The sequence below is a fragment of the Arachis hypogaea genome, chromosome 9 (assembly GCF_003086295.3).
Source record: "Arachis hypogaea cultivar Tifrunner chromosome 9, arahy.Tifrunner.gnm2.J5K5, whole genome shotgun sequence".
In the NCBI taxonomy this organism is placed as follows: Eukaryota; Viridiplantae; Streptophyta; class Magnoliopsida; order Fabales; family Fabaceae; genus Arachis; species Arachis hypogaea.
Window position 1 is genome coordinate 82,465,501 of NC_092044.1, and position 22,752 is coordinate 82,488,252.

The window sequence follows — 22,752 nt, forward strand, 5'->3', positions numbered from 1 at the left end:
GTTCTCTTTTTCCTCATTCTTTCAAGAGCCAACAATTTTAACATTCTTAAAACAACAAATTCAAAATATATATGCACTGTTCAAGCATTCATTCAGAAAACAAAAAGTATTGTCACCACATCAAACTAATTCAACTAGTTTCAAAGATAAATTCGAAATCCTGTACTTCTTGTTCTTTTGTGATTAAAGCACTTTTCATTTAAGAGAGGTGATGGATCCATAGGACATTCATAGCTTTAAGACATGAACTTTAAATTTTATTAATTATGAATTAAGAACAAGACTCAAAAATAGATATAAGATGAGACTAGTAGGAATAGAAAACAAAAATTTAAATAGCCTCCTAATGATAGAGGTTATCACAGAGTTAGGACTCAACAACCTTGATTTTGAGAAGTGGATGCTCCCTCAAATTGAGGGGAGAACTTTTGGCGTTTCAACTCTTGAAGTTCACGCCCCTGCTTCTCTTGTTCCTTCAGCAATTTGCAGAGCATGCAGTTCTGATTCTGCTGTTCTTCCTTAAGTTGCTCCATAGTTTCTTGCAACTTGGTGATAGATGCTTCTAGGCTGGCCCAGTAGTCAATTTCAGGAAATTCAGGGAGGAACTCCTGCGCCCTCTTTTTGATAGAGTTATCTTGCATTTGTCCTTCCATTGACTTCTTGGTGATTGGATGTTCAATGGGTATGAATTCATCTACTCCCATCTTCACCCCAGCCTCTTTACAGAGCAAGGAGATCAAGCTTGGGTAAGCCAGTTTGGCTTCAGTGGAATTCTTATTTGCAATTGTGTAGATCTCACAAGCAATCAGATGATGAACCTCCACTTCTTTTCCAAGCATAATGCAATGAATCATCACTGCTCTCTTGATGGTGACCTCAGAACGGCTGCTAGTGGACAATATGGAACGCCCAATAAAGTCTAGCCAGCCTCTTGCAATTGGTTTGAGGTCTCCCCTCTTGAGTTGGTTTGGGACATCTTTTGAATTGGTTATCCACTTAGTTCCAGGGAGGCAAATGTCCTCTAGAACTTGATCTAACCCCTTATCTGCTCTCACCATTCTCCTATTAAAGGATTCAGGATCATCTTGCAGTTGAGGCAATTTGAAGACCTCTCTTATTTTGTCCAGATGGAAGAAGATAACTTTCCCTCTGACCATGGTTCTATAAGTATGGAAAGCAGTTCCAGTCATTCTCTGCTTATCTGTCAGCCACAGATTTGAGTAGAATTCCTGAACCATATTTCTTCCAACCTTTATCTCAGGATTGGTTAGAACTTCCCATCCTCTGTTTCGAATTTGCTCTTGGATCCCCGGATATTCATCTTCTTTCAGATCGAATTTAACTTCCGGGATCACTGACCTCAGACCCATTATTTTGTGATAATGGTCTTCATGTTCTTTGGTTAAGAACTTCTCTTGATTCCAAAGATTCTTTGGATTATTCTCTTTCTTTCCTCTTAAATTGGTTTGTTTTCCCTTAGGAGCCATGATCTTGATGAATCTTGGCTTAGTGATCACGGAAAAGCACACCAAACTTAGAGGTTTGCTTGTTCTCAAGCAAAAGAAAGGAAAGAGGGGAGAGAGGAGGAGAGAAAATTCGAATGGTGTGGGGAAAGGGGGGTGGCCGAACGTGTTTAAATAGGAGAGGAGGAGAGATTTTCGAAAATTTGAGGGAGATTTGAGAAGATATGGAAAAAATCTGAGGAGATAATTGAGATTTTGAAAGAGCCTAGGAAAGGATTTGAAATAGATTTGAAGAAGATTTTAATTTTTGAAATTGGAAGGTGAATGATGAAAGTTTGTAATGTGTTTATGCAGAAAAATATGGATCAAAACAAGAAATTTTGAAAAAATTTGAAGTGGGAAACAAAATCTCCTCCCCCTGCCTTTCTGGCGTTAAATGCCCAGAATGGTATCCATTCTGGCGTTTAACGCCCATTTGTTGGCCAATTTGGGCGTTTAATGCCCAGCCAGGTACCCTGGTTGGCGTTAAACGCCAGAAATCCCTTTATCACTGGGCGTTTTGCTAAACGCCCAGGATGCTGCACACCTGGCGTTAAACGCCCAGAATGGTGCCCATTCTGGCGTTTAACGCCCAAAGTACCCCTTACTGGCGTTTTTTCGCCAGCAAGCTCTTTTTCTCTGCTTTTTGCACTGAATCCTTCTGTAACTCTGTGAATTCCTTCAATTTTGATAATTGCCCTTTTAGAATATGTATCAACCTTGATTAAACAGAACAGATACCCTGCTAAGGACTGGGTTGCCTCCCAGCAAGCGCTTCTTTATTGTCTTTAGCTGGACCTTCACTGAGAATCACTCAAGTCTCAGTTTTGAGCATTCTTGCTCAAAATTGCTTTCAAGATAATGCTTGATCCTTTGTCCATTAACAATGAACTTCTTGTCAGAATCAGTATCCTGAAGCTCAACATATCCATATGGTGATACTCCTGTAATCACATACGGACCCCTCCAGCGGGATTTAAGTTTTCCTGGGAACAATCTGAGCCTAGAGTTGAAGAGCAGAACTTTTTGTCCTGGCTCAAAGACTCTGGATGACAACTTCTTGTCATGCCACTTCTTTGCCTTTTCCTTATAAATCTTTGCATTTTCAAAGGCACTGAGTCTAAATTCATCTAGCTCATTTAGCTGGAGTAATCTCTTTTCACCAGCTAACTTAGCATCCAGGTTTAGGAATCTGGTTGCCCAGTAGGTTTTATGTTCCAGTTCCACGGGCAGATGACAGGCCTTGCCATACACAAGTTGGTATGGTGAGGTTCCTATTGGAGTCTTGAATGCTATTCTGTATGCCCACAGAGCATCATCCAAGCTCTTTGCCCAATCCTTTCTTCGGGCTATTACAGTCCATTCTAGGATTCTTTTTAGCTCTCTGTTAGAGACTTCAGCTTGCCCATTTGTCTGTGGATGATACGGGGTTGCCACTTTGTGGCTAATTCCATATCGGACCATAGTAGAGTAAAGCTGTTTATTGCAGAAATGAGTACCCCCATCACTGATTATGACTCTGGGAACACCAAATCTGCTGAAGATGTGTTTCTGGAGGAAATTCAGCACGGTTTTAGTATTATTGGTGGGTGTAGCAATTGCTTCTACCTATTTAGATACATAGTCCACTGCCACCAGAATGAGTATGATGGTGGGAATGGACCCATAAAGTCAATTCCCCACACATCAAACAACTCAATCTCTAAGATCCCTTGTTGAGGCATGGCGTATCCGTGAGGCAAGTTACCAGCTCTTTGGCAGCTGTCACAGTTACGCACAAACTCTCGGGCATCTCTATAGAGAGTAGGCCAGTAGAAGCTACATTGGAGGACCTTAGTGGCTGTTCGCTCACTTCCAAAATGTCCCCCATACTGTGATCCATGGCAATGCCACAGGATCCTTTGTGCTTCTTCTCTGGGTACACATCTGCGGATCATTCCGTCTGCACATCTCTTAAAGAGATATGGCTCATCCCATAGGTAGTACTTGGCATCTGAAATTAATTTCTTTCTTTACACTCTGCTGTACTCCTGTGGTATGAACCTCACAGCTTTATAATTTGCAATATCTGCAAACCATGGAGCTTCCTGAATGGCAAAGAGTTGCTCATCTGGGAAAGTCTCAGAGATCTCAGTAGAAGGGAGGGACGCCCCAGCTACTGGTTCTATTCGGGACAGATGATCAGCTACTTGGTTCTCTGTCCCTTTTCTGTCTCTTATTTCTATATCAAACTCTTGCAGAGGCAACACCCATCTTATAAGCCTGGGTTTTGAATCCTGCTTTGTGAGTAAGTACTTAAGAGCAGCATGGTCAGTGTACACAATCACCTTTGATCCCACTAGATAGGATCTAAACTTGTCAATGGCATAGACCACTGCAAGTAACTCTTTTTCCATGGTTGTGTAATTCTTCTGTGCATCATTTAGAACACGGCTGGCATAATAAATGACGTCCAGAAGCTTGTTATGCCTCTGTCCCAACACTGCACCAATGGCATGGTCACTGGCATCACATATTAGTTCGAATGGCAATGTCCAGTCTGGTGCAGAGATGACTGGTGCTGTGACCAGCTTAGCTTTCAGAGTTTCAAATGCCTGCAGACACTAATTATCAAAAATAAATGGAGTATCAGCAGCTAGCAGATTACTCAGAGGTTTGGCGATTTTTGAAAAATCCTTTATAAACCTTCTGTAGAATCCTGCATGCCCCAGAAAGCTTCTGATTGGCTTAACATTGGTAGGTGGTGGTAATTTTTCAATTACTTCAACTTTAGCTTGATCCACCTCTATTCCTTTGTTTGAAATTTTATGCCCAAGGACGATTCCTTCAGTCACCATAAAGTGACATTTTTCCCAGTTTAAAACTAGGTTGGTCTCTTGGCATCTTTTCAGAACAAGTGCTAGATGGTTAAGGCAGGAGCTGAATGAGTCTCCAAATACTGAAAAGTCATCCATGAAGATTTCCAGAAATTTCTCTACCATATCTGAGAAGATAGAGAGCATGCACCTCTGAAAGGTTGCAGGTGCATTGCACAGACCAAAAGGCATCCTTCTGTAGGCAAATACTCCAGAAGGACATGTAAATGCTGTTTTCTCTTGGTCCTGAGGATCTACTGCAATTTGGTTGTAACCTGAGTAGCCGTCCAAAAAGCAGTAGTATTCATGACCTGCTAGTCTCTCTAGCATCTGGTCTATGAATGGTAAAGGAAAATGATCCTTTCTGGTGACTGTTCTTGTAGGAACTAGTTCATTCTTTTCATTATGAACCACTGTCATGCCTCCCTTCTTAGGGACAACGTGGACAGGGCTCACCCAGGGGCTATCAGAAATAGGATAAATAATCCCAGCCTCTAGTAACTTAGTGACCTCTTTTTGCACCACCTCCTTCATGGCTAGATTTAGCCGCCTTTGTGGTTGAACCACTGGCTTAGCATCATCCTCCAATAGGATCTTGTGCATGCATCTTGCTGGACTAATGCCCTTAAGATCACTTATGGACCACCCAAGAGCTGTCTTGTGTGTCCTTAGCACTTGAATTAGTGCTTCCTCTTCCTGTGGATTTAGAGCAGAGCTTACGATCACTGGAAAAGTGTCACCTTCTCCCAGAAATGCATATTTCAGGGATGGTGGTAGTGGCTTGAGCTCTGGTTTAGGAGGCTTATCTTCTTCCTGAGGAATTTTCAGAATTTCTTTTATTTCCTTTAGTTCCTCCAGATCAAGATGAACATCTTTAAAGATGTCATCTAGCTCTGATTCAAGACTTTCAGTCATATTGACCTCTTCCACCAAAGAGTCAATAATGTCAACGCCTATGCAGTCATTTGGTGTGTCTGGATACTGCATAACTTTAACAGCATTCAACTTGAACTCATCCTCATTGACTCTCAGGGTTACTTCCCCTTTTTGTACATCAATGAGAGTTCGTCCAGTTGCTAGGAAAGGTCTTCCTAGAATGAGAGTTACACTCTTGTGCTCCTCCATTTCCAGCACCACAAAGTCAGTTGGAAAGGCGAATGGCCCAACCTTGACAATCATGTCCTCTATTATGCCTGATGGATATTTAATGGAGCCATCAGCAAGTTGGAGGCATATCCGGGTTGGTTTGACTTCTTCAGTCAAACCAAGCTTTCTGATAGTGGATGCAGGTATTAGATTGATGCTTGCTCCAAGGTCACATAGGGCTGTCTTGGTGCAAGCACCTTCTAATGTGCATGGTATCATAAAGCTTCCTGGATCTTGAAGCTTTTCTGGTAAGCTTTTCAGAATGACTGCACTGCATTCTTCAGTGAGAAATACTTTTTCAGTTTCTCTCCAATCCTTCTTATGACTTAAGATCTCTTTCATGAACTTAGCATAAGAAGGTATTTGCTCAAGTGCCTCTGCAAACGGAATCTTTATTTCAAGAGTCCTTAGGTAGTCTGCAAAGCGGGCAAATTGCTTTTCCTGCTCCGCTTGGCAGAGTTTCTGAGGATAAGGCATCTTGGCTTTATATTCTTCAACCTTGGTTGCTGCAGGTTTATTCCTTACAGAAGTGGTTGGAGAAGCCTTTTTAGAGGGGTTACTATCAGCACTCTCAGGTGTCTGATTCCCCATTGGCGTTTGAACGCCAGGATTGGGTGAAGTTTGGGCATTTAACGCCAACTTTTCCCCCTTTTCTGGCGTTTGAACGCCAGAACTGGGCAGGAAATGGGCGTTTAACGCCAACTTTCCCCCTTTTTCTGGCGTTTGAACGCCAAAAGTATTCCTCTCTGGGCTCTTACTGTCCTCAGAGGGATTTTGGACAGTGGTTTGGTCATCCTCTGTCAATTGTTCCTTATTTGGCTTTTTGCTACTTTGAGCAGTGTTATTCAATGTCTTCCCACTCCTCAGTTGAACTGCTTGGCATTCTTCTGTTATCTGTTTAGATAGCTGCTGTTTTGCCTGATTCAACTGAGATTCTATGTTCTTGTTAGCAATTTTAGTTTCTTGGAGCATTTCTTTAAATTCTCCTAACTGTTTTGTCATCAGTTGTAATTGCTGATTAAGCTCAACCATCTGTTCTTGAGGATTAGGATCAGTGGCTACTGCTATAACTTCTTCTTTTGTAGAGAACTCATTGCTATAGTACAAATATTGATTTCTAGCAACAGTATCTATAAGCTCTTGAGCCTCTTCAATCGTCTTCCTCATATGTATAGATCCACCAGCTGAGTGGTCTAAAGACATCTGAGCTTTTTCTGTAAGCCCATAGTAGAAGATGTCCAGCTGTACCCACTCTGAAAACATTTCAGAGGGGTATTTTCTTAGCATACCTCTATACCTCTCCCAGGCATTATAAAGGGATTCATTATCCTCTTGTTTAAAGCCTTGGATGTCCAGCCTTAGCTGTGTCATCCTTTTTGGAGGGTAAAACTGATTCAAAAATTTGTATGATAACTGTTTCCATGTCTTTATGCTTGCTGTAGGTTGGTTATTTAACCACCTCTTAGCTTGCTCTTTTACAGCAAATGGAAACAGTAATAGTCTGTAGACATCCTGATCCACCTCTTTATCACGTACTGTGTCAGCAATTTGTAAGAATTGTGCCAGAAACTCAGTAGGTTCTTCCTGTGGAAGACCGGAATACTGGCAACTTTTGCTGCACCATGATAATGAGTTGAGGATTTAGCTCAAAGCTGCTTGCTTTAATGGGAGGTATACAGATGCTACTCCCATATACAGCTGTAATGGGGTTAGCATATGACCCCAGAGTCCTTCTGGACTGTTCAATTCCACTTAGGTCCATGATGGAGAAAGGGAATATAATATGAATTCACAAGTAAAGTAAAATATTTATTTATTTTTTTTGACCGAAAAAATTAAAATAAAACAAAAGGAAAACAAAATAAATTTTCGAAAACTAAAATAAGATCAAGGCAAATTGAAAACTAAATCAATTAGTTAATTAAGAAGATTTTGGAATTAGCAATTGAAAAGATATGATTGAAAATTATTTTGAAAAAGATTTGATTTTTTTGAAATGAGGAAAGAGAAAAACAACAAAATGACACCAAACTTAAAATTTTTAGAAAATCAGACACAAATTTTCGAAAACGTAAAGGAAAACAAAAAGAAGACACCAAACTTAGAATTTTTAAAGATCAAAAAGGGACTAGGGACATGCAAATTTGAAAAATCAAAAGAAAACAAAAGCATGCAATTGACACCAAACTTAAAATATGAAACTAAACTCAAATAAAAGACTCTAAACCAACTAAAATAAAACAGTCCTAATCTAAGCAACAAGATAATCCGTCAGTTGTCCAAACTCGAACAATCCCCGGCAACGGCGCCAAAAACTTGGTGCACAAAATTGCAATCACACTTTTGCAATTCCGCACAACTAACCAGCAAGTGCACTGGGTCGTCCAAGTAATACCTTACGTGAGTAAGGGTCGATCCCACGGAGATTGTTGGCTTGAAGCAAGCTACGGTTATCTTGTAACTCTTAGTCAAGATATCAATAATTATCAGGATTGATTGTAAAAAGTAAAAGAACATGAAATAAGTACTTGTTTTGCAATAATAGAGAACAGGTTGAGGTTTTGGAGATGCTCTATCTTCTGAATCTCTGCTTTCCTACTATCCTCTTCTTCAAGCACGCAAGACTCCTTCCATGGCAAGCTGTATGTAGGGTTTCACCATTGTCAATGGCTACCTCCCATCCTCTCAGTGAAAATGTTCAACGCGCCCTGTCACGGCACGGCTAATCATCTGTCGGTTCTCAGTCGGGTTGGAATAGAATCCAGTGATTCATTTGCGTCTGTCACGAACGCCAAGCCCTCAGGAGTTTGAAGCTCGTCACAGTCATTCAATCCTTGAATCCTACTCAGAATACCACAGACAAGGTTTAGACCTTCCGGATTCTCTTGAATGCCGCCATCAATTCTAGCTTATACCACGAGGATTCTGATTAAGGAATCCAAGAGATATCTACTCAATCTAAGGTAGAACGGAGGTGGTTGTCAGGCACACGTTCATAGTTGAGAATGATGATGAGTGTCACGGATCATCACATTCATCAGGTTTAGGAACAAGTGATATCTTAGAATAGAAGCAAGCATGATTGAATGAAAAACAGTAGTAATTGCATTAATCCATCAAGACACAACAGAGCTCCTTACCCCCAACCATGGGGTTTAGAGACTCATGCCGTAGAAGATACAATGAGAAACGTGTAAAGTGTCATGAGGTACAGATACAATGTCAAAAGATCCTATTAATAGTGAACTAGTAACCTAGGGTATACAGAAATGAGTAAATGACGTAAAAATCCACTTCTGGGTCCACTTAGTGTGTGCTTGGGCTGAGCATTGAAGCTTTCATGTGTAGAGACTTTTTCTGGAGTTAAACGCCAGCTTTTATGCCAGTTTGGGCGTTTAACTCCAATTTTTATGCCAGTTCCAGCGTTAAACGCTGGGAATTCTGAAGCTGATTTGCAATACCGGTTTGGGCCATCAAATCTCGGGCAAAGTATGGATTATTATACATTGCTGGAAAGCCCAGGATGTCTACTTTCCAACGCCGTTGAGAGCGCATCAATTGGGCTTCTGTAGCTCCAGAAAATCTACTTCGAGTGCAGGGAGGTCAGAATCCAACAGCATCTGCAGTCCTTTTCAGCCTCTGAATCAGATTTTTGCTCAGGACCCTCAATTTCAGCCAGAAAATACCTAAAATCACAGAAAAACACACAAACTCATAGTAAAGTCCAGAAAAGTGAATTTTAACTAAAAACTAATAAAAGTATACTAAAAACTAACTAAAATATACTAAAAACATACTAAAACAATGCCAAAAAGCGTATAAATTATCCACTCATCAATTTTTCGTCTGTAATTACAGATGGAATTTCTGACAGATTTTCTGTCTGTAATTTGAACTTTGAAAAATCACCCCACGTTTTGATTACAGACAGAAAATCCGTCTGTAAATCCGTCAGTAAGGTAAAATAATTTTTTTTTATTTTTCTAATTACAAAATAAACTTGTTTTCATACAAAATAAATATAAATTTAATACAACTTTTTATCTAATTTGTATTTGAATATTTATAATATTTCGAAAAATAAACAAATTCATCGTATTATGAAGTACTATAAACAAGCAAGTCAATATAATTCAAAACATAAACAAAATGTATTGATCATTAACTATAATTCCTAGTATATTGTTCAACCATACTAAAACTATCAGCTATAGTCTTCAGTGTCATCTTCATCCTCATCTGAAGACATTGAGGGTGGCGGTGGTGGCGGTGGTAGTGGAACTGCACTAGAACTACTTGACGCTTTAACCTTCTCAGAATAGCTAACATAAGCGCTTGTGTGGCTGAAACTTGAAAGTATTTGTTCATCTACTTCTTCTTTGATTTGTTTGCATTGGACTGAGCATATGCAGTTCCTGGTGTCAAAAAACAGAACATGGACAGATTTCAGAAGCCTAGTAATATTTTATAGCATAAATACAATTGCAAGATCACATACAAACTATAAATTGCATGTTTATGAATGCTCCTCTTTAGAAGATTTATTTCTAAATGTGAACACCACCTAATTAAACTTGCCAACTCTCCATTGAATCTTATTTCAAAGAAGGCCTAAGATTTTTCAGTGACTTTGGTTTAACAGAAAATAAAACAAATTAAGGGTTGGATTTGAAGTTATCCACATTTGGTGTCAAATATAAAACAAGAAGCAAAAACAGATAGTCAATGGCAATAACATCCACCTTCCTAATTAAAATAGTTTGGGAGTAAAACCAAATTCAAGCTTTTCCAAATACCATCACCAACAATATGCTCAGACAATTAGAAAGAGACATGATGTACTACCTCTGGGTTCTGAAGAAATTCAGCTATGTCAATTGAACATGAAGGGCATTTCATAACATTCTTCTGTGCTCGCAAGGTGCGCCCACCTTCGCTTCCCCTCTTTCTGATAAAGCTTTTGCCAGAAGAGGCACTCTCCAAACAGGATTTGCAGAAGTTGTGGCCACAGGGAGTTGTCACAGAGACGCTCAACACCTTGCGACACAAGAGGCAAGCAAACTCCGCAAAATTGATGAAGCAAGAAGCAAGAAGCAAAATTATATCAACTTAAGAATCTCATACATAGTAATAACTGCAAAGGCATCAAATCAAAATTTGTAGTCTACATGTGATTAAGATTTAACCAAAAGAAAGAAAAAGAAAATCAAACTAATTAATATTTTTTTTCTTTTTGAAAGAAAAAAATAAAATTATCAACTAAAAAATATTAATCTGCTAAACTTTTTTATTATATTCATAATTTATCTAGTCTCTTGAACTAAATGCTAAAGTTTATAAGTAGGAATTAGCTTCTTAAAAATGATATTATTGTCGAAAACACTAAAATTAATATTTTTTATATTCTTAATATACTAAAAGTACATTAGAATAAAAAAATATATGTGGTCTAACACTTCCAAGTTTTCCAATCCTGATAGAAATAAAGAAAACAAAGAAAAGAAGCCAATAATACAAATTTAGTATTCACAACCAAAAAGTGAAACCCAATAAGTATATATTGAGTAGCTAGCTGTACAAGTGACAAGTCTACAACTTACGTGAAAACATTTCACATCCATTGTTAGTAAAATTACATCTACTGATATTCAAGTTCGAGAGGGCTGGAAGCTCTGGAAGAAAACAATCAATCACAATATTAACTTGTTGCTTGAATGATTCATTAGTTAATCTTAAATCCAACAAAGGAAGTTCTCTAAAAACTAAAAAGTAACGTAAGTTGGTTCAACCTGAAACCTTCAATTTTTAAATGAATAAGAAGATACACCTAAAGCTCTTTGGCATAGATATTATCAAGATAAACTTATTCCTCCCCCTAAATAAATAAATAAATAAGGTATGTGAAGTGATTCAACCTGCAAGAGTATCCAAGCATACAGCTGTTACAAAGCAGCCTTCCAAATTTAACAGAGCAAGATTTTGTAGCCCTGAAATAAGGCAAGAAAAGAAGATGAACATGAAATTATGAAATTCATTTTCTCTTAAATTGTTAATCAGAAACACTCATACACAAGACATTTAGATGCCATTAACACAATATCAGTGCATTGTGGAAATAAAGATAGTGGCTATATGTTGGAACAGTTCTACAATGCAATGCCCAATACCTTTTAAAAAACAGATGCCAATATCTGTGACTTTACTAGAGAAAATCTCAAACTTTTCAGGTTTGTAAGCTTTGCAGGTAAATTCAATGAAAAATCTGTGCTGTTACTCATCTCACCATGTATGCTTGTGCAGTGAATGTAATAATTAGAATATCAGTGACTTTGCCTCACATACGGAAGAATATGAAACCAACCTGATAGAGGTTTCATATCGACATCTATTATGCAATTACACTACTTCAGATTCAGAGATTCCAACTTGGTTAAACCTGAAAAGCATGGGCCATATCCTTATAGAATAACACAAATTTTTATCCGGTCAAAGTTTTAACCTTAAAATCACAAAAATTATAAGAGAAAATATAGGGGGTAGTTAAAGACAAAGATTGGAGTTGAGTTAAGAAAGAGCACCTGAGGCACACTCTTGTGTCTAGAAGTGGCTATTTCATTAATGATTGGACTCTCCATAACTGAATTAGTACCCCATGATTTTGTGTAAGATCCTAATGGTGACCATGCAGCCAAATGGATTCCTTTCTGCTTGCAAAATTCTTTGAGTTTCCCTTGTTGCCATGATGAGCTCATTTCCACCTAAAGTCAAAATTGAATATAGCCACATCATTATTGTCAAAATGGAAAAAAAAAGAAATTATTCAATTTAAAATGGTGCATTCTAATGTGTCTAAATTTTTAACTATTTGACACAAATAATCAAATATAAATGGTGGGCTTTACTCCTTTACCCCTCATCTTTTAAACAAATTAGACACAAATTTTATAGACACCATAAAATTTTTTATTTAAAATATGTATATTTATTTGATAAATTTAATCCCTTTTGGCAAGTGTTGCTATTGAATTTTCTTACTTGATTGACAGCAGGAGGAATAATTGCATTTTCTAAGAGAGTTGTGTGAGTTTTTTAATGCCAAAGTTGCTTACACCAATGAATTTGGCTAAGCCTAATCTTTGACACTCTTCCATGGCTTCCCATGTTCCTTCTATGTCAAAAGGGAAGCAAATCATCCTTTCCTATTTCAAGAACTCCATCAACTTCAGGTTTCAACCTCACTGGCATATGAATCAAGTAGAGGTCTAAATAGTCCAACCCAAGTTTCCTAATCAATTTAAAGAGCAAATATACATCGGTGAGATTATATACAATATATGATATCTTTTTTTTCTTTTTCAATTACTTTACATACTTGAGTGTGGTCTTGAGAGCTGGAAGGAAAAGGTCATGGTGAGCATTGTTGCACCAAAGTTTGGAAGTGATGAAGGCTTTATGGCGGCTGTTTATGATTCCAAGCTCTAAGGCCTTATCAGGCTACAAGCAAGCAGAAGGCAATAGACGCCAGCTGATAGAGCTCATTTGTCTGCATAAACAGGATTATTACTCAACAGCTCAGAAAGACAAAAATGTACAACTGAACAATGGCAATAGCCAAACAAAGACCCGAACTTGCAAAATTTCCATTTAATTGAACCATCAGTGCCATTTTCAAAATATACATGCCCTCTGCATATTGATAATTCATTATTGGTGAAATTTGTATCTATACAAACTAATTTAATATAAAATTGTGTGGCATAACTATACTAATTCTGAAATTTCAAGGACTGTGTAAATATAATAACAAAAAATCAAAATACTATACAAAATCAATACAAGAAATAGCTTAGATCTTTATCTCTTTAATTAGCCACTGATATACCATAAAAATATATATAGGATTAACACCAAAATGAAAATAAAAAATAAAGATCCTAATAAATACAAGAATTAAAAATTGAATTATTAGAAGGTTTAGAAGCTAGCTCCAACTTTATTCAGTAAAAGCAAAATATTCTTTTAGACAAAATATGTAGGTTATTGATATAGGAAGAAACTAAGAAAATAGACCAGAATTATACTAACCCTTCATGGCAGGAGCCTTGGTAACAGATCTTGACTTGTCATGGGCTTCTTATAAGCAAGTTTTGAGCAAAATGATGAAAAAATTATAAGCAGTTTTTACTAGATAAAGTACAGAAACAAGCAAGCACAAGTGCACAATATTTTTAAAGTCAATGAGGTTAAACATGTAAATTAGAAAACACATAAAATAGCCAATATAATCATCTCAGCAACATGTAAATTAGAAAACACAATATTTTATACTTTACTCACAAACATTATTCTATTGCTCATGTTTTAGACTTAAAGCCATATAATCATCTCAGCAACTGAAAAAAGAATGAACTAATTGAAGAACAAAATCAACATAATCAGTATTTCAAACATGAAAATAAAAATCCAGAAAACTGAAAGTGATAAGTTCAGAAATTAACCGAATCTAAGGATAGATTCTCGATATTCTGGAACAGGAAATTCTATGAGTGGTAGCAGATCCAGAAGTGCGAGAAGGAAAACGATGGCAGCGCGCTGCAAAGTTTGAGGAGAGGTGGTGAATCGGACGAGATGCAGAAAAGCTCGATGGAAAATGGCGAACAGGAGGAGAGGCTGGCGTCAGTGTAGTAGCGAATAGGAAGAGTGATAAAGGTGTGGAAGAGATTTGGGTTACCTGCACAGTTCAGACAAGATCGAAACGGAGCGATTTCTGCATATTAGGGTTCGATACAAAGCGACGCGAGCAACACACGAAGAAGCGTCAGGAGGGGATGTGACGAAGCTTCAGTGTGATAGAAGTTCAGTGCGACGGCGGTGCAAGGCAGAGAGGCGCCGCCGATGGAGCGTTTGGAAGAGAGGGGCGTTGAGGCGCGGATAGGTATCGTGTGAAATGAGGAGCCACGCTTAAAGCAAACCCCTTATTTCAACATTTCCGATGGAAAATTTTAAATTACAGACGGAAAATCCGTCTGTAATAATTTAACAAAACGCAACGTTTTGTTTATTTAATTACAAACGGATTTTCTGTCTGTAACCATTTCTCACGCAAAAAAATTAATTTTTCCGATGGAATTATCGACGGATTCTCTTTTCCGTCTGTAATTTATACTAATCCATTTTTTTGGTTTTCTGACAAAAAATTCCTCTAAAATTTCATCTGTATTTCCGTGGGATAAAATCCGTCGGAAATTTCCGTCTATAATAACAAGATTTCTAGTAGTGACTACAAGAAAATGAAACATTCGTAACAAAAATTTTGTAACAAATTTAAAATTGTTACAAAAAATTATTTTTTTTTTGTAACAAAATTTACTGATTGTTACATAAAAATAATGTTTTGTAACAACAATCTAATTTGTTACAAAACTTATTGTTATTTTGTAACGATTTAATTTTTTTGTTACAAATTATATTGGCTTTGGTAACGAACCGGTATTTTGTTGCAAAATTTTATAATATTTTGTAACAAAAGATGAAGTTGTTGCAAAAGTTCAAAATATTTTGTAACAAAAAATTAATTTGTCACTAAATTTAATATTATTTGTAACAAGTTATTTGTTTATCACAAAATACAAAAAATTTTGTAACTAAAAAAATTATTTTAAAATATTAAAATCTTTAAAATAATTTTATTTTGTTTTAAAAATTTAATTTTTTTAAAATATTATTTATATTAATTAATTATTTTTATAATAAATTAAAGATTAAATGATTAATTTTTTAAAAATGGCATATATTATTTTATAACTTTTTATAAAACTAATATATAATTTTTACTAATAATTAAGTCTTAAATTTATAAAACTAATATATAATTTTTACTCATTGCAGAAGGCAAAATTGCTCGCTGGGTCACCCTCATTCTCTTATTTAAGATAAATTTATAAAAAATATTATTTTTTGTTTCATTATCATTCTAAAATTTAATATATTTTTACATTTAAATAAATTTTTGAAAAGCTTCCTTAAGAACAAAATATAGAGTTCTGGTTCTTTCCTTCTCTCTACTAAAATTCTAAACCAACCATAACCCAACACTTATTATTAAGCAAGTAAAATTTCTGGTTTTTAAAAAATAAATAATAAATTATTTGTGATTTATTATAATTATTCATTATTTTATTTTCAAAAACTTATTTATCAAAAAATAATTAAATCAAAGTGAGGAGATTTTAAATTTAAAATTAATAAAACTTATATAATTTTCATAAATATTTAATATTATATATCCTAATTAAATTAAAATTATCAGATCTTAATTTATCCAAAAATATCTACTTTTATATTTTTTCAAAATTAAACTCTAATTCTCAAATTGAAAATTCTAACCCTAATTTTACCCTAACCCTACCCACACTCACTCACTCATTGTCACTCACCCTAACCCTAAATCCTCCCAAGCCCCACACCACTTTTTTCAAAATGCACACACAACACAAAAAAACACACACGGAAAGAGAAAGGGAAGAACATAGAGGGAAAGAAAGGAAAAGAAATGGGGAAACTGAAATCAGAGAGCAAGAGAATGAGAGGGGGAAGAGGGAGGACGTTGCCGGTGGAAATCACTACTGCCGCGCCGTTGTGTTGCCGTCAGGAAGGACGAGACGTTGAACGAGAGGAAGCGCAGTGCGAGGAAGGAGCGCCGCTGTGGCTCCATCGCCACCATTAATTCGTGTTCTGCTATCGCCGAGGGAAGCCGCCGCCGTTATCGTCTTCATTGCGAGCGGGTCGTTGTCAGTTTCCACCGCCGTCGCATCTCCAAACACGAATGACGTTGAGGATGCATAGGAGAGACAAACGCATGAAGGGAGGAAGACCAAGGAAGAAGGAGGAGGCGCTATTCGCGCTGTTGCGCCCAGTCGCCGTTCGTGGAGTCACTGTCGTCGCCGCTGTTAGGGGTTGCGTCACTGAGCCTCTGTCGCTGGAAAACAGCGCTGCCTCGCTGGGATCCACTGTCGGTAAGGGCGTTCTCCCCTCTGATTTTGATTTCCTTTAATTTCTGGGAATATTGTTGTCATTGATTTCTGTTATAGTCGTGTCGTTGTGTCTCTAGTCTTCGAAAATCCACCACCGGAGCTTCAGGTAGCCGCTATCACTTGAGATAACTGCCAGAGCTGCCGCTTGATCGATTGAGAGATCGCTGCTGCTTTATTTATGTGGTGAGATTATTTGGTTCTGTTTCTATTTATGGTAATACTCTATTAACAATTATGTTCTAATTTGGTTCTGTTTCTGTTTCTGTTTATGGTAATATTTAAGATATCAAACTATATATACGATGAAGCTTGATAGTTATTTTTATACAGTTTTTAGATCTCCAATTTAGATTACAATCCCGCTAGGTAACTAACACGGGGTCTGGTCAACTCCTGCCAACTCTTATTGGGCTGGACCCAAAAACCCACTGCAACAGAAAATGTCTCTCTAGAATAACTCAAAAACAAAAACAAAATAACCCCCTACACCCACGGCGCCTTTCAATTCACATAGATCCCTCACAATTAAACTCATGCCTTCTGCTTTGACTGCACTGCAATGGAAACAACGTCGTAGCTTCAACCACAGCAAAGTGCAGTGCCATCAAACGCCGTCCACCATCGCAGCTTCCTCCTGGTGTGCCACCGCCAGTGCCGAATGCCGTAGCCCTATTCCACTTCACAATAGTATCGTTGCCTGAGCACTGCAACCCTTTTTACACTCCGTGATTCAGAGCAACAAAGACAACTTCTACAGCCCCTCTCCCTCACATTGGCAGCTACGCCACCCAACCACCGCAGCGCCTCTCCTGCCACGATTCACAGCGCGTCAATCACCACATCACCTTCCCTCTTACCTCTGTCGTTCACAAAGTTTTTTTTCAGTTGAGAAAGAGATAGGGCTTTCCAATGATTACACATCTATATCCTTTCATCCATTTAGATCTGGATAATATCTACATTCAATTTATCGATCATTATTTTTTCTACAGTCTCTCTGACCATATCAAGATCCATTCACCCATATATTATAGCCTGATGGTAAATATAATAAAAATTAAAAATCATGAATAACAGTACAAGAAACATCCAATTAATAAAAAGAACATCCAATAAATAAAAAAATATCTGATAACTTCCAAAAGATCCATTCATACCAAAAAATTAATTTGATTAATAAAAAAGAAACATCCAATTAATAAAAAATAACAAATAAATCAATAAAAATATCCAATAAATGAGAAAAAAAGCATAAAAACCTGAAAAACTCCCAAATCATAAAAGAAACATCTACTAATGCTAAATAGAAAAATCTACTTATTCATATAGACCAGTAACAAGAAAAAACATTTCAAATCGTATACACAAAAAAAATCCACAATCATATTCTAAGAAACATGCATGTACAATAAAAATAAATATCCTTCTAAAGAAAAAAGAAACATCCATCAATAATAAAGAATATCCGAAATCCTAAATTTAGAAACATCTATTTACAATACAAAAAATCATCCATCTAAAGAGCTATAGAACACATGTTTAAAGAAGAAACATCCATCTAAAAAGTAAAGAAACATCCATCAATAATTACACTGTTTGGGGTCCCCATTAAATCGGAGATGAAGGAGTATTTTGACATCTTTCACGGTGAAGGAGTATTCTATTTCTAGCCTAACGTCTACAAGTGATTTTGGTCATGCTTCGATGGAGGAGACGAGGCACAATGACCCGACTAGGGAGCTCAGTTCTGGCATAATGTCCACTCTTGCCAATGTTGTTTCTCGCCTAACAAATGCTCGAGGATTTCGGAGAGATCTAGCCGGAGGAAAGGCGGTGCAGTGGCGCTATGGGATATTCGATGATAGCTTTGGGAAGTGCCACAACTGGCGTGGTTGTGGCAAAGTGCAGAGGCCGAGCCAAATGGCAACAATGATGACATCGTGGATATGACGGTCGGGGAGAAGGAGAGTGGGGGTGCTACAGTCATTTTTTTTAATATGTATTGTGAAATGGGGAAAAAGATGAAATTAGGTTTAGGTTTGACTTATTCTAGTGAGATGCTTTTTCTTGTAGTGGGTTTTAGGGTCCAGCCTAATCAGTAAACTTAACAATATTAGTGCATTGACTCCAAAATTTAAAATCTAAGACTTGATCCACAAATTTTTTTATCTTTATTTTCTTTGGAGTGAGTTGAGTTTGTCCATTTTTTGACAGCTCTCAAAGCATCCTTTTGAGCAAAAATACTTTGTAAAGCAATAAAGTTAGTGGCAAATCGAGTTGCAGTTGGTCAAAGTTTTTTCAACCCACCTGCAAATTTTCTCATCAAGTACAATGGATGGAAATGATTATATATGTACTTTGTAATCATTGAAGCTTGTGACACAGTTTCACTCACTTCCTCTAATTTCCTCTAACTTCCTAGAGCATTAAATTAATAGAATGAATATCACAAAGATACCAATATAGCTTAGAAAACTTAGATTCCAACAATCTGTCAGTAACAACATAATTTGAAGCATTATCCACCACTACATGCACAACATTTTTAGGACCAACAAATAATATAATATCCCTAAACAAATTAAACAAAGCATCAACAGTTTTTGAAACACGAAAAGTATCAACTGACTTTAGAAAAATAGTATTTTAGGATAATAAACTAAAAAATTAATTAACATGCGCCTACAACGATTAGTCTATCCATTGACCATGATAGTACATCCAATTTACTTCCAAATCTCACGATAACCTTCAATCATTTTCTTCATATTCAACCAATTTACTCAACAAATACTCACGAACTCTTCCATAATTTGGGCCCTTATATACTGCACCATGCTTGCAATAGTATCAATCATTGGTTGATAATAAGTTGAATTAATTGCATTAAATGGCACATAAGAATCTATCATCTATTTTGCAATGGCAATGTCACACTTCTCCATAATTTTTTTTGCTTTGGAGTACACTTTATATATTTAGTTTAGCTCCAGATGTTGTTGCCAATGTAAAAAAATATTCTAGTCTTTTAACATATTTTTCTTTTCTAGACCTAGTTGGTGGAAGCCTTGATTTTTGTTATTGTCAAATTTCATTGCGTTCAATCTCATCAAATTCTCTTTTAATTTCATCACAATCATGATAACTTTCTGCATGTTGTTCTTAAGCTTTCCTCTTCTTGCTTTGAAGGTCTTTAATGTTTTGAACAAATCTTACTAGTGTTAGGTGGTGGAAGTCTTGATTTTTGTTGCTGTCACACTTCATTGCGTTCGATCTCATCAAATTATCTTTCAATTTCATCACAATTATTATAACTTTTTGCATACTATTTTTTAGCTTTCCTCTTCTTACTTTGAAGGACTTTAATGTTTTGAACAAATCTTGTGCTAGCACCTTTCAGCGTGTCTCACTATCTCCTCTTTTTTCGGCCAAATAATGCTTAAACCGATTGATTCTTTGACCCCCAATAATCTTCTCACAATATATTTAAAATAGAATAGTTTTTCTAGATTCAACAACCTGTTTATAATGGCTCCATGCGGGATCATTTTTTCTCAATTATTATTTTTTTGTGTTGCAATTGTTACGTCAGGAGTTGATCCTTGTTCTTAGGATAATGGTATTTCTGATGGTGTATTTAGTGAACCCATCCTAATTCAATAAAAAATAAGACAACAACAATATAATATTATAACCTATCATTTAATCAATTCACAGAGCCTATCTAACCATTGTGTAAAATAACAATAATATAGATCAATATAGAGTAGAGCCTATCCTATAGTATAGAACAACAACAATAAATTCACCGAGTTTATCCAACAATAAATTTACAAAGTCTATAGAATAGTAACAAAATCAACTATGAACAACAACAATTAGAAAAAAAGCATCAATAAACCACTAAACTCACATTGAAAAATAAAATAACAACAATCAAGTAATCAGCCATAAAAGATTAATATAGGATAACAAAAAATAAAATAAAATCTCACCTCAAGATTGACAGCATGCACCAGAGAAGAGGGAGAACAAGCCACGACAAAGTAGAGACTAGCAAGAGGGAGGCAGCATTACAGTAGTGAGAACAAGCTAATATGACAGATGTAGCCGAAACGAGGATAGAAGCATAGGAACAAAAGAGTCGCATGCCATGACGAAGTGAAGGCGAGCCATAGACAGAGGCGACGATATAGAGAAAAAGATGCACCGGAGCCAGCAAGATGATGCAGAGGATCTGTTAACTTGAAGCAATCGTGCGATAGCAGTGATAGACTGAGTGAGAGAGTGAGAGGCTGAGAGCTCTGCCTTTGTGAGATTGAGTCTAAGAATGATTTAGGTGGAGATGAGGCTCCCTTTGAGACTCGAGCATTAGGATGTTTTTTTCAAAAAAAAAAGAAATGGAAAAAGAGAAAACGACATTGTCTTAGAGATTAAAAAAATTTCAAATTTGGGTTTCTCAAACCCGCAAATCCACTGGTTTTAACAAAAATTGACTGGGCCAAATTGGTTGTTGCCAGTTCTGTTCCTTGTCCGATTCTAGTATTTTATATTAGTTGCATTAATTAAGTTTGACCAAATAATTTTACGATTAATTATGTATTAAGTATTTCAGGTACAAATTGATTTGAAATTATAATTAAAAGGCTACTGTTACTAGTTTAGTTATATTGGAAAGAGTTAAGTACGATTTTGGTTCCTAAGGTAGGGGTTGAAAATTTTTTTCGGCCACAACTTTTTTTTCTTACAAAATCATCCCTAAAGTTTAACTTATGTTTAGAATTGTCTTTTTTACCAAAATTTTAACTTTTTTTACCAAATTATCCCTAATTTAAAAAAAATATAAAAATGGGTTAAAGGAAACGAATCACGTTGGGGAGGGGGTTTTTCTAGGGAAGAAGAGGGGGAAGACCGGAAGGAAAGGTGGAGAAGAGTAGGGGAAGCGAATCCACTACCACGTCGGTCCCCGCCGCCAGATCTCGCTGCTCCTCTTTCTCACGTTCTACTCCTTTGGCAGCAGCATGCACGTCGATGGCTTCAACCCACCGTGACGACGACGGTGGCCAGGCATCCTTCCAGTGGCAACGACATGCACGAACGGCGGCAGCAGTTTCTCCCTCTTCGTGTCGCATCGTCGCATCGTCGTTTATCCCCAATTTTGCTTCTGTTTCTAGTTTTTTTAATCAGATTGTTAATCACATGTTTCCTATTCTGATTTTGTTAATCCACCAATTTTGATTCTGATTCTCAATTTGTTAATCACATTGTTTCCAATTTTGATTCTTTGTTCTTCTACTTTTGTTACTTCCACATCTGATTTTTCTTATTTTGATGCTTTTGATTTTGCTTTTTTTTTTAATTCTGCATCTGATTCTTTGTTCTTTTAATTTTGATGCTTGTGTTACTTCAGTTTGTTCTTCTATTTCTATTTCCAGTTTTGCTTCAACTTTTGTTTCCAATTCTGCTTATGCTTCATTGTTGTTGTTGAAGAAGAAGAAGAAAGAAAAAAAAAGAAGAAATGGCTTCATTGTTTTTGCTTTTGATTAATTGTTCTTATGCTTCCGACTCGAATTTGGATTCGGATACAGATTAATCGTTCTTGTGCTTCATTGTTTTTTCTTTGGATTCATTGGTGCTAATTTTATTGTTGTTGCTGGTTATTTTAGTGTTGTTGTTGCTGTTGATGGATAAGAACAAAAAAGAATAATAAAAATTGGGAATTTTCGTGAATGAAGGAGAAGGGTATTTTGATCCGAAGGGCGGTTTTAAAAATAAGTTAAATCTTAAGGAGGATTTTATAAGCAAAAAAAAGATTGAGGATAGAAAAAATTTCAGCCCCTACCTTTGGGACCAAAATTATATTTAACCCTATTAAAAAAGTATAATCTTATCAAAAGCAAGAGTTGATGAGAATCAAGAAGAGACAACAGTTGTTATCAGTAATGGAAATTATTATGACAAATACGATTAATGCTGGAGATTTAAAGGTATGTCTAAAATGAGTACAATAATTATGTGCTTATTGGATGTGATATATTTATATACACCATTAGATTTTATTAGGTTAAAATTAAAGGCAAATATAAAAGAAGAGTATTGATGGACTCTAGTAAATATAGAATATCTTAGTACATAAATAAATGCTTTAAATGACAATACTTTAATACATAATATTTTAAATGGCAACATAATCTTTTATTCTTAAATAATTAAATA

At 36.3% G+C, this 22,752-nt stretch overlaps 2 long non-coding RNA genes across 2 annotated transcripts; both read right to left on the bottom strand.

Annotated features, from left to right (window-relative positions):
- Positions 1-11,069: 11,069 nt before the first annotated feature.
- Positions 11,070-12,233, bottom strand: LOC112709256 (uncharacterized). Its single transcript, XR_011865147.1, has 4 exons — positions 12,082-12,233; positions 11,865-11,939; positions 11,419-11,490; positions 11,070-11,175 (listed from the first exon to the last, which is right to left on the bottom strand). It is a non-coding gene; the product is annotated as an uncharacterized lncRNA (long non-coding RNA).
- A 362-nt stretch (positions 12,234-12,595) lies between these two features.
- Positions 12,596-13,915, bottom strand: LOC140173140 (uncharacterized). The gene is made up of 3 exons (XR_011865148.1): positions 13,589-13,915; positions 12,876-13,046; positions 12,596-12,788 (listed from the first exon to the last, which is right to left on the bottom strand). It is a non-coding gene; the product is annotated as an uncharacterized lncRNA (long non-coding RNA).
- Positions 13,916-22,752: the final 8,837 nt, after the last annotated feature.